The sequence below is a fragment of the Camarhynchus parvulus genome, chromosome 2 (genome assembly GCF_901933205.1).
Source record: "Camarhynchus parvulus chromosome 2, STF_HiC, whole genome shotgun sequence".
NCBI classification, from domain to species: Eukaryota; Metazoa; Chordata; class Aves; order Passeriformes; family Thraupidae; genus Camarhynchus; species Camarhynchus parvulus.
The window spans coordinates 66,050,763-66,061,811 of NC_044572.1; positions in this window are offsets into that span (position 1 = coordinate 66,050,763).

The following is an 11,049-nucleotide window of genomic DNA, read 5'->3' on the forward strand; positions in this document are numbered from 1 at the left end:
ACAAGGAAGTAAAACACACATGAGCACTGTAACTGCAGGGAAACTGGGCTGAGCAGCTGAGAATCCTCACTCCAAATTAGTTGGAGGTCAGTTTATGCCATACTGTCCATGGGGCATAGGAACTGAGGGAATATGATATCCCAATCTCTGAAGAAGGGTGACAACTGTAGGCCTTGTGTTTAGTCTCACATTAATGTACAGTCAGGAGGAATTTCATGAAAGAAAGTTATTTAACTTGGATAGGAGTTGTGGGGAAGAGAAAGGATAGTCGTGCTTTTGGAACAGGGAGTGAGACCTTTCTTTTTATTCTTATCTATAAACAGTAATTAACCAGGTAACATTTATGTACCTGAAATCATGAAGTGACTGCAAATAAGATGTAAAAGGTTACAGTTTGAATTTCTTTCATCTGACAGCAGCAAAATGGTCTTCTGGAGAATTTCTGTCTGCTGCAGGTATAGGATTAAAACCAGGATGCCTTTCTGGCTTTTAACTCCAATTTTGTGCAGAATAGGTTAGGTTCATGGGATGCTAGCAGGCATTAGAAAGATCTTCACCAAGCTCCTTCCATGCTATCTTACCCATAAAAAGGATCACTCATGGAAACCGTAATCACTAGCTAGATGCAATCCTTGATTACTGCTGGAATGAATACATAATTAAGTACTTAGACCTTGTTCAGATTGGTTTTTTCCTACCCTGCACAAGAGGATAAGCTTGAAGGAAAGGCAAAAAGCAGGCAAAAAATGGCATTCCCAGTCCATCAACACCTGCACAGAGCATCACTCTTGATAGTGCAGCATGTGAGCAGGGAAGACGGTCAAAATATGGAAAACTAAAATTTCTTGTGATCATAAGAGCATTTGGGCAAAAATAATGATCAGTAATGCAGACAAATAATTTTTTGTGCTTTCAAATCATCATGTGAAAATCGTTTTCTCCTTAAGGTAGTTTGTCTGAGTACTGCTCATCCCACTACCAACTAACAGATGATGCCACACGCTTTCCACTACTGGCTGTGCCTGATTGTGCAGAAGGTGCTTCCAAAGTCCTGGGGCATCCAGAGTACTTCTTCCATCCCACCCTGTACTGTGGGAAAGGAGGAGGAACCTGCTCACACTAACCCAAACACCATGCACTCTGGAAGAGAGGAACGTGGCTGCCTTTGTCGCCCACTGATCCCGAAGTGACTACAACAGCTGCCAGCAACCCCCTCCGTAAACACCTGTGTGGGTGTTTGCCTTTGAAAGTTTCCTGAAGGGGAAGGATGTTCTCAGCCAGGAGTCTGATCAACGGGCAGAGAAGGACAACAGAACAGCCAGTGGATTTTAGGTTCTCAAAATGCTTTAAAAATCCAGTAATGAGCAGCTGACTGCTTTTTAAATGTTTCCCAATTAGGGAAACTTTCCATATAGCAAGTATTTCATACTGCTAAATTATTAGACACATTTTTTGCTAGTGATAGTAGTAGTAGTAGCAGCAGCAGTAGTAATAGTACTAGTACTAGCGGTAAAGATTTCTGATGCTCACTTTGGAATAAAAATAGGGACAGTTATTTAAAATCCAGCACAAGGTTGGTGAGGAGGTTTTAACAGAAATATACTTGAGCTGCTGTTCCTTGCCCCAACTGAATTTTCTCCACAGCTCCATATTTTGTTCTCCATGTGTATTAGTGTTCTGAGAGCCTGTCATTTCTTATCAGAATGAGAAAGGCTAAAGAGATAATATTTCAATAACATACTGGCCTGATCATAAAATAACTCAATGGAAATGTGTAACTGCCTCAGGCAGCACAGCAGGATAGTCAGCAGTCAGATGATTTCTATTCTGGGTTTCTTATTTTTATGGTTACATTTTCTGTTATATCAGACATACCCTCAAGTCTTAGTTATGCTTTTATTCAAAAGGAGATCTGCAGTATAAAGACCTACAAAACTTATTATGATATATTACTGTAAAGAAATAAAAGTTGGTGCCACAGTAGCATATTGATAAGGACAGGCCTGCCACATTAATTGACCTTTTTCATCTCAACCACCAGGGCCGAGGCCTAAGCATCTCAGTTGCTTAGCAACAAGGTCACTGCTTTCAGGCCTTAAATGCACCAAAAAAAAAAAAGTTAAGAAAAAATCAGAAGATGTGATCTTATGAAGGCAGCAGATATTTGGCAAAAGAAAATTTTTTTCAATTGTTATTTAACCCTATTCTGTTGATTGTAATGCTTAGAGGGCAAAAGGGAAACCAGGGTCTGAAGTTTTGCTGGTATAAATAAACAGCAAGATAGTACTGAAACCACAGGCACGTGTTCCTGCTCAGTACCAGTCCTGAAGAAATGCTTTTGATTTTTAGAACATCCATAGATGTTTAGAGATAGCTCATATTATTCTTTTATGTGCATAAAATATATCCATACATACAAATTACTAAGTGACTCTGGACAATATACATATATTTTTTGGATAGCAGAAAAGTAAAGAGGGGTTCCTATTGTCTAAGTTCTATTTTAGCATTCTATCATAAACATTAGTGCTCACTGCTATGTTTAATGACAGGGCTTTAGGCAACACATCTCCTAAAGGTCAGCTCAGAGTGCAGTTTGTTTCTTCCCTCCACATCATGAAGTACAGGGAAAAGTCAACACTTCTTTTAAACTCCAATAAAGGCCATGGAACAAGAGTGCTTCTCTGCCAGAAAGCAAAATTTTTATATACAGGAATAGCCAAATGTTCACTGCAGGTTTCTCCTGAAGAGGAATCTTATTGCCAGAGTTATAAAATCTGTATTCTATTCCCAAATAGTCATCACTAAAAATGACTAATGGCACCAAAAATTTCACTTTGTCTTCACACTAATCCTTTCCTAGCCTAAATTTGAGTTGGGAGGTTTCTATTTTATCAGACCTAGTGTAAATAACTACATGGTTTTCAGTGAACAAAGTGTTTATGTAAAATAAAAGCCAATACTTTCTTCTTACAAAAATCAGTTATGGTTAAATCTAACGTTAAATATGGGCCACAAAAAGGAGAGGTTTTGAATTTTTTTCATTTACAGTTTTACTTTAAATAGCCTAGACCTTCCCTAGAATGTTTAAATCTTTTCTCAATGTTGCTACATGGCAACAGAAGTATTTGTATGGAAGCTTCTCACAGAGTCATAGAAGCATTGAGGATGGAAGGAGCCTCTGGAGATAGGCTAGTCCAATCTCCCTGGACAAGGTTCCCTTGCATCTTCTGTTCTTGAGGTGGAACAGTCCAAACTCTCCCAGCCTCTTCTCATACAAAGCTCTACAACCTTACTCATCCTCATGGTCCTATGCTGGCCTTGTTCCAATGTTTCTTGTCCTTAGAAGCCCTAAACTGCATCCAACACTCCAAATTGATGAAATCAGGGCAGTCACATCCCACCCACGTTCATTCATCTAATTTATACTTCTGCAATTTGTCTATGAAGATGTTAGAGTGTCAAAAGTGTCAAAAGCCTTAATATAGCCAATATAAAAACAACCATTGGTCTCCTCTCAACCACCAAGCTAGTCCTCTCATCACAACAGCAATCAGGTTGGTGAAGTGTGGTTTCCTCTTTGTAAAGGCATTCTCTTCTTCCTCCATGTTTTCAGAAATGGTTTGCAGGAAGATTCACTACTTGACCTTCCCCAGGATCAAGATGAAGCTGACCTCAATTCACTATGTGGAGAGCATCCATCAGTCCCAGGCATTCATGTACTTCCATTTGTTTATGTAATCCCTAACTCAGTCCTCTTCTACGTAGGTCTTTCTTGCTCTGGAACTTTCACACTGGTCTGAGGCAGCTGGGATTCCTTAAGCTCAGTCATGCCTTTAAGACCAAGGAGAAGAAGGCATTGAGTACCTTGACCTATTTGCTGTTTCCTGACACAAGATCAACTGTCCCATTCATCAGAATGTTTGCATATTCTCTGTAGTCTTCCTTTTCCTGGTGATGTCCTAGCAGAAGATCTTATTGCACTTCGCATCCCTCATCAGATTCAAATCAACGGGCCTTGTTTTTTCTTGCCTTGTCTTTGCATACCCAGACAGAGATATTCCTCCTAGATCATTTGCCCCTGCTTCCATCTCCTATATACTTCCTTTATATATTTGAATTTTGACAGGAGCTCCTTGCTCATCTATGCAGGCCTCCTGCCACCTTTGCTTCATTTCCTGCACACAGATATAAATCATTCTTCATTTTGGAGAATGTGATCCCTCAAACTCAGTCAGCTTTCTTAGACTCATCTTCTTTCCAGAGCCATTTCATATGGGACTTTTTTCAAGCAGATCCCTGAACAGCCCAAAGTCTGGTCTCCTGAAATCCAGGGTTGTAATTCTGCTTTTAACCTTTTGTGCTGCTCACCTTTTTGACTTGGTATTTGCATTTCCCCAATTAATGGTGTTTAAATGTGAGGGGAAAGGGGCAATGATACACAGCTATGAAATGGCAGAAAAACTGCTGTGGTTGCAAATTCTCCAGAATATAGCAGGATTTTAAGAACACATTCTAGGCAGGGATGCCTCAGCAAGCTCTCACTGTACTAATACAATGCCCTCTCTTTCCCTTCAGTTATGTTTCTAATAAAATGACCAAAATATCTACACTCAGTTGTTGTCTGGAGCAGCTGATAAAATAGGCACCTCGGTACTGCTTTCTGATCTTGGTACCCAAAAGGGGAATTTGAATGCCCTAGTTTGGTCCTCACACTTGCATACTAACATCCAAAATAGAGTTATCACTAGGATTACAGATATTGGAGAAGGCTAAGGCTCTGTATCACACATAGTGAACAAACATTAGTCCTTTTCTATCTCATGAAGCTGGAGCATTTTGTCTACACAATACATTTGAGGAGGTAAATGCATTTAACTAGAAAAAATCCATTTAGAAACTGTGATAATGTATGTCATAGACATTACTAGTAGTGTCCTGAAACAAGCTCCACTTGCATAAAAATTTAAATGTCTGCACACATGGTGTCTAGTGATGCCTTTAGTTTGACAATATTTAATAGTTGTGTGCAGGGAACCCAGCAATTTGCACAGTTGTTGTTTGATCTTACTTGTTGATTTTAAATAACATCAGCAGGATGCTTGCCATGAACAAAAGATCAGCTTTAGTACAATATCTTTTGGCTAATTGAGTTTAGCCTTCTCATAGCTTCCTGAACATCAAAATGTTAATCAGTTGTAGCACATAAATCAGCATGGTAGGCTCTGTCTCTACAGCAAGATAGGGTATCAAATATCTATCAAGCTTCAAAGTTACCTGCTCTTGGTATTCATTAACACCAAAGATCACCAAAGACTTTTGATGAATTAAAACCTGCCCTGCACATAAAAGTTCTGTGAAAGCATGAGTTTCAATGGTAGCACTATGGAAGTGACACAGACGGGGGGCAGGAGTATCAGTGTAAATGTAGTCAAATAGCAAGCACAGCCTTCCTGCTGCTTCTTTCCTCTAGTTGTCCTGTGTAAAATTCTTAGCCAAATCACACCTTTACTAGCGTAGGTAGATCTTTTGTACACCAGTCAGTAAAATGTGACTTCTAATATAAAGCCCAAGAACATTTCTGGCTATGAGACAGAAAGACCAGCGTAAACCTATGCCATAGATGTGTCAAAACATAGGTGATTATGCTTTTAAATGGGGATAAATGAGACCATGAGCTGTAGCTATGCTATGCCCAGATTTCAGCTCCAGCAACTTCCAGAGTGGTACACTCCCTTTTTTGTCTCAGTGGCAAACTCCTACAAGATTCTGCAGGTTAATTGGCTCTGAAGATGTTAATTTACCATGATGGTGAAAGTCTGAAACCCAGAGAGTAGCACAGGCAAGTGTCCTTCAGTTTTCCTACTGAAGTCAAACCAATCTTGTGCATTCACAGGTGTTACTGGAATGTTCTTTGACCTGCAGGACTGGAAAATAAATTCTTGAAAAGATAATCAATGAGAGCCAGTGATCATTAGGACTCTTTACAAGAGGAATAGTTGAACTGAGTTATGCTGTTATTGGCACAAACCAGCAACAAATATTTTAACACATGGGGAACATAGTTTCATTGGCAACAGCAGCTTAAAAAAATCAACCAGTGCCCAAACTTTCCAAAAAGAGATCTGAAACAAAAGTGAATTTCCTAATGTAAACTACAGTGAGTCCATATTGGACTCCGAGTCTAGACAAAAGGATAGTCAGGACCTGCACAGGTATGTCAGCTTCTTTTGTATAGCAGCGGGTAACAGTTTCTCTGCATTAATTTGAGGTAAAAACTGCTCAAGAGAAATATTTCCTTCTACCCACTCCTTTTGAGACACTTTTTCTCCAGTAATCTTGCAAAAAGACTCAGTGCAAAGTTACTATGGTCATTCTTATTGCACACAGAAAAAAGCTGATTGAACTTTTTACCTTTTGGTTATGCTTTTGATCTGTAGCCCACATGAGCTCATTAAGATCATATTATTTAGCTTAAACTTCAGATACTTCACCATTTCTCACAGTAGCCCCAGGCTGGGTGTGGAGTAATATTGTTCATGCTGGCTTCCTGGCGTGGCAACATGTCATAAAGTATCTGCTGGGATATGACAGAAGAGGTGGGCTGGGGGATGGAAGATGGAATAAAGAGGCTCAGACACTTAAGAGAGATCGCAAGGAGAGGTCAGTGCCCATCAGATGGTAGGATACAGAATCCCAATTACTCAGGAATGCTCAGTGTGGGCTGCCTGATGCAGACTGCAATAAATCTTATGGCAGGCATTAGGAACACCTGGTTTCAGATGAGAACACTTGTCTTAGGTCCTTCTAAATCAATCCTCTTTCTTCCCCTTGCCTGCACTGATCTCTATCTAGTGCAGGGAGGAGGGGCAAAAGCAACAGGCAGGTGATCTTATTATGGGTCTTGTCAGCCTCAGTAATGCAAAACAGGTAACAGGCAGAAGAGACAAAAAGGAGAAGGTTTAAACTGTGCAATAGCTCCTGTCACCTGCCATGAGATTTGAGAGGAGCTTGGCATATGTCATAACACTGGATTCTTTCCAGCCCATGCTCAGATGTCAGATGAGCTTGATGGTCATGAGTCCATCCATTAAAAGCTTTTAACATTGCTGACCTCCTGCACAGCTTGGGTCCATTGTTCTACTGGGAGAAGAAGCAGGGAGGTAAACAGAGTTCAGCCACTGTCAGCTCTGCTATTCTAAATCAAAATAGTGATTTCGGGGAACTTAGTTTGGCCACATTCACTATAGTCCTACCTTGCTTTTAAAGGACAAAAGGATAGCCCTTAATTTTAATTTTTTTAATAAGGCCATGAGCATTTGACTGTTTACAGATTTGTATATTTTAGCTTTGCTGTCTGAGAAGGTGTAAGCTCTGATTTAAGCATTTTGCCTGGACTGAAACATCAGTAGGATCTTTTTCCTCAAACCTGTTCTTATAAAAGTTGCTTAATATCTCAGAGATCTCTACTTTTCTGTTAAATTCTGCTGATATTGGTAAAATATTCAAAATTTACCAAGGAGGGAGAGATATATACACTTGCACAAGAAGAGGGGAACTAATTATTCCATGAGCTTGTTCCTTGTCAAGTAGCCTGAAAATCAGCCATCAGGCAAGCTGAGGTTGTGGTTCCATGTGTTGCCCATTTTTTCTTTCTACTTTTTCTTTTATCCTTCTACTTTTTCTCTTAAAAAAAAAACAACAACAACAACAATGACAACGACGACAACAACAACAAAAAAACTTCCCAAATTTTTTTTTCCTTTTTTCCTTTGTCTCAAGATGGGGTTCTCCCTTTTGAAGAACTCCCATGAGGTCCCCTAAGACATAACGTGACCCAGTTACAAGTGGAGAATATATGTACAGCCACATGGTGGTCTGCAGGTATGTGGCTGTCCCAGCATTGCTGTCTATCAGCATCCACTGCAAACAGGCATCTACTTCTGACCCTGGCTAACACATCCATGTAGTTTTCCATGATGAGAAACTCCAGTTCAAGGCCTTAAACAAGGAAGGAAATAGAATAAAGTCCTCACATGTGCACCCAGTGGCAGACTGGAGCTTGCTGGCTGCCCCATTGCACCTTGTGAGTAGCCATTGCGTTCCCGAGAGCTCCAGGGAGAGTGTCACCCACAGCATTGGCTGTGTGTAATGAAAGCACTGGAGAATCTGCCACTTGGGATCATTTCAGAAATGGTTCTCACTGGGCTACCTCACTGATAATCTTCTCCCCCTGGTGTATACAGCAGCACCACAACTCAGTGCACTCAAAGCTACAGGAGCCACTGAAAAACTTCACAGTAAATTAAGTACAATTAGCAGAGCAAACATCACTACTGCTAGCCTCATAGTCTTGTAATTATTCTGACAGCACTTATTATTTGGGCCATTTCTCAAATCAGTGGTCTTTGTAAATGAATATCACCATAAGGCCTTTTCCAAATAGAGTATCCCTGGATACAGTAAAGATTTGGGGAAGAAGGGTTTAGATCTTCTAATTGAAATAAACATTGCAGTGCCATTTTTCAGACCCTGTCAGGTGAATGCCAGAAGGACAGCTACAAAAAAAGATCCCATAACCTGGTTCTTCCTGACTACCTCAGTGTTTAGAGGCTGAATTTTTGAGTTGTATCCAGATGGCACTGTGACACAGACTGCAGGAGAAGATCTGGCTGGTAGCATAAAAAGCCATGTGTCAGACTGAATGTGTCCAGCAGTAGATCCCTCACATATGCTGGTCCTCCATGGGCCTGTGAAACTCTGTGTCATTATGGGATGATTTAACTGAAGTACACAACCTTTCAAACACAGGCAGGTCTTCTCAGGGCAAATTTTCTCAGTGCTTGGCAGCCCCTGTCCATTACCCATTGCTGCTTGTGAAAGCATTCTGCACTTAGGCTTATATTTAACATAAAGAGTTAAAACCCAAAGAGTTTGCTGAATCGGAGCCAGCCTGGCTGGGCTGAACACTGGCGTTTAGTGTCTGAAGTGGAAACTGGAAACACAGAAACAAGACGCATCCTTAGGATCCTCACAACAGTTATCTTGAGATCAGATGTGGGATGGGCTGGCATTGTCACATCTCAAATTCCTTCTGAAGCCAATGGGATCTGTCCATGTTTGCAGCCTCTGGGAACCTGTTGGCTCTACTGCTCTTTTACTGCCCAAATATAGATGGAGGTGACTGACTTCAAACAGCAAGGCTCAAAAAGCTGTGGCTAGTACAGCTAGCAGCATAGTTATTTGAAAAGGTTCAACACCTTTCCTGCTCTATACTGACTTAGCTCCACTGAGTGACAAAGTGGTGGCAATTTGTTCCATTTTCAATCCTCAGTTCCATTTCAGTCCTCAATGAATTGAGGACTCATCTGTTGAGAGCATCAAAATAGGGAAGTCTTAAGAGACTGGAAATTATAAGACCTTATGTCAGAAAAAAACTCCAGTAATAAAGATTCACATTTGTGATGATTCTCTCTGCATAGCACAGGCCAGGCATGGATAAGTGACTGCAGAGATAAGGGGTAAACAGCCAAATAAAAACAGCAAGAAAAGATTTCAAAGGATAATCTTCATAGTTAAAGTATGTGATTTTGGCTCTTTGGTTCCCAATTTACTACTACTGAAGGGTTTCTACAACACTTAAAGGCCAGAGGTCTGCAGAATTTTAGGCAAAGGAATGCCAGACTCATTTCTCAGAGAGGAGGGGCCACTAGGTGGCACAAAAGTTGCCTAATTTAAGCAAATTCTCTGGTTTGAGGTTGGAAAGTGTCACTTCAAGTGATGAATTGCAGCTTTATAAACACAACCTTGTAATGCAACCATCAAAGGAAATACACTGATGTTCAGAATCTTGGGGTGCTTTTGGTCCTTCCAGTACATTGTAGGATTAGTGTAGTTCTGCTATTATTGTCTCCTTCCTCCAAAAAACGCACGACAAAGCTGCTTTGTTTTTCAAAATAATAATTGACTCAATCTCAGGAAAAGCAATTCTGCAAAATAAGAAGAGAAGAAAAAAAAATATACCAAGGCAATGCTTCTTGTATCACAAATGAAAAACGCATAACCAGAAAGAATTGAGAGATTAACTGTACAGAAATAAACATGGAAGTAAATATGATGTATTAAAAAGTTATATTTTGCATTGCTCTGTAGTACAGTCTAGATAGAGAAAACCTCAGTGGCAAGACATCCTGACATCAAGCATGTAGGATTATTTTGAAAGAGGTGAGAATGACATCAGGAAAAAAGATAGGAAGAAGAAAAATATGTGTAGTATAGAGGTTGTAGCAGAGAAAATTTATAACCTGAGAGGCAGTCAGATATTGTAAAAGTCATCCTTACCCATGAAATCTCAGAGGCACTTAAATGTCCCCCTCATTAATAAAAGAGAAACAACTGAAGACCAAACACTTTGGCCTCAGTGGACGTGCAAAGAAGATCCCAGAATTCATCTGACCCCCTGGCCATACAGAATGTTGCACAATTTGCTGCTGAGGCTACCAACTGTCTGAGCAATGCCTTACATACTACATGAATATCCACAGAGTTATTCTGGTCAAGGAGAGTCAACCCACAATCTGAAATCAGTTTTAATGAGAAGACTTTGATGGGCATTATGTCAGCTTCTTTCAACCTTGGGCTTTTGATTGACTGCTGAGGACTGTCCTTTAGATGATAACAAGGATGCTGTCAGTCCTGCACAGATAGCCTGCACCAGGCTTGAATGCAAAAGCAAGTACTGAGTATATCATACATGATCTTTCTGCTTCAGAATGAATTTCTGCTTGAATTAATTTCACTGTAGGTAGCATTTAAAAACCAGTTATGGATGACACCTTAAAAATTAGTTGCTCCTCCCAAGGAGGAGAATCTAAACTATGTGTCTGATCACAAAAATGGAGGAAAGAAGGAGAGGAGAGGAGAGGAGAGGAGAGGAGAGGAGAGGAGAGGAGAGGAGAGGAGAGGAGAGGAGAGGAGAGGAGAGGAGAGGGAGGAGAGGAGAGGAGAGGAGAGGAGAGGGGGAAGAGGAGAGGAGAGGAGAGGAGAGGA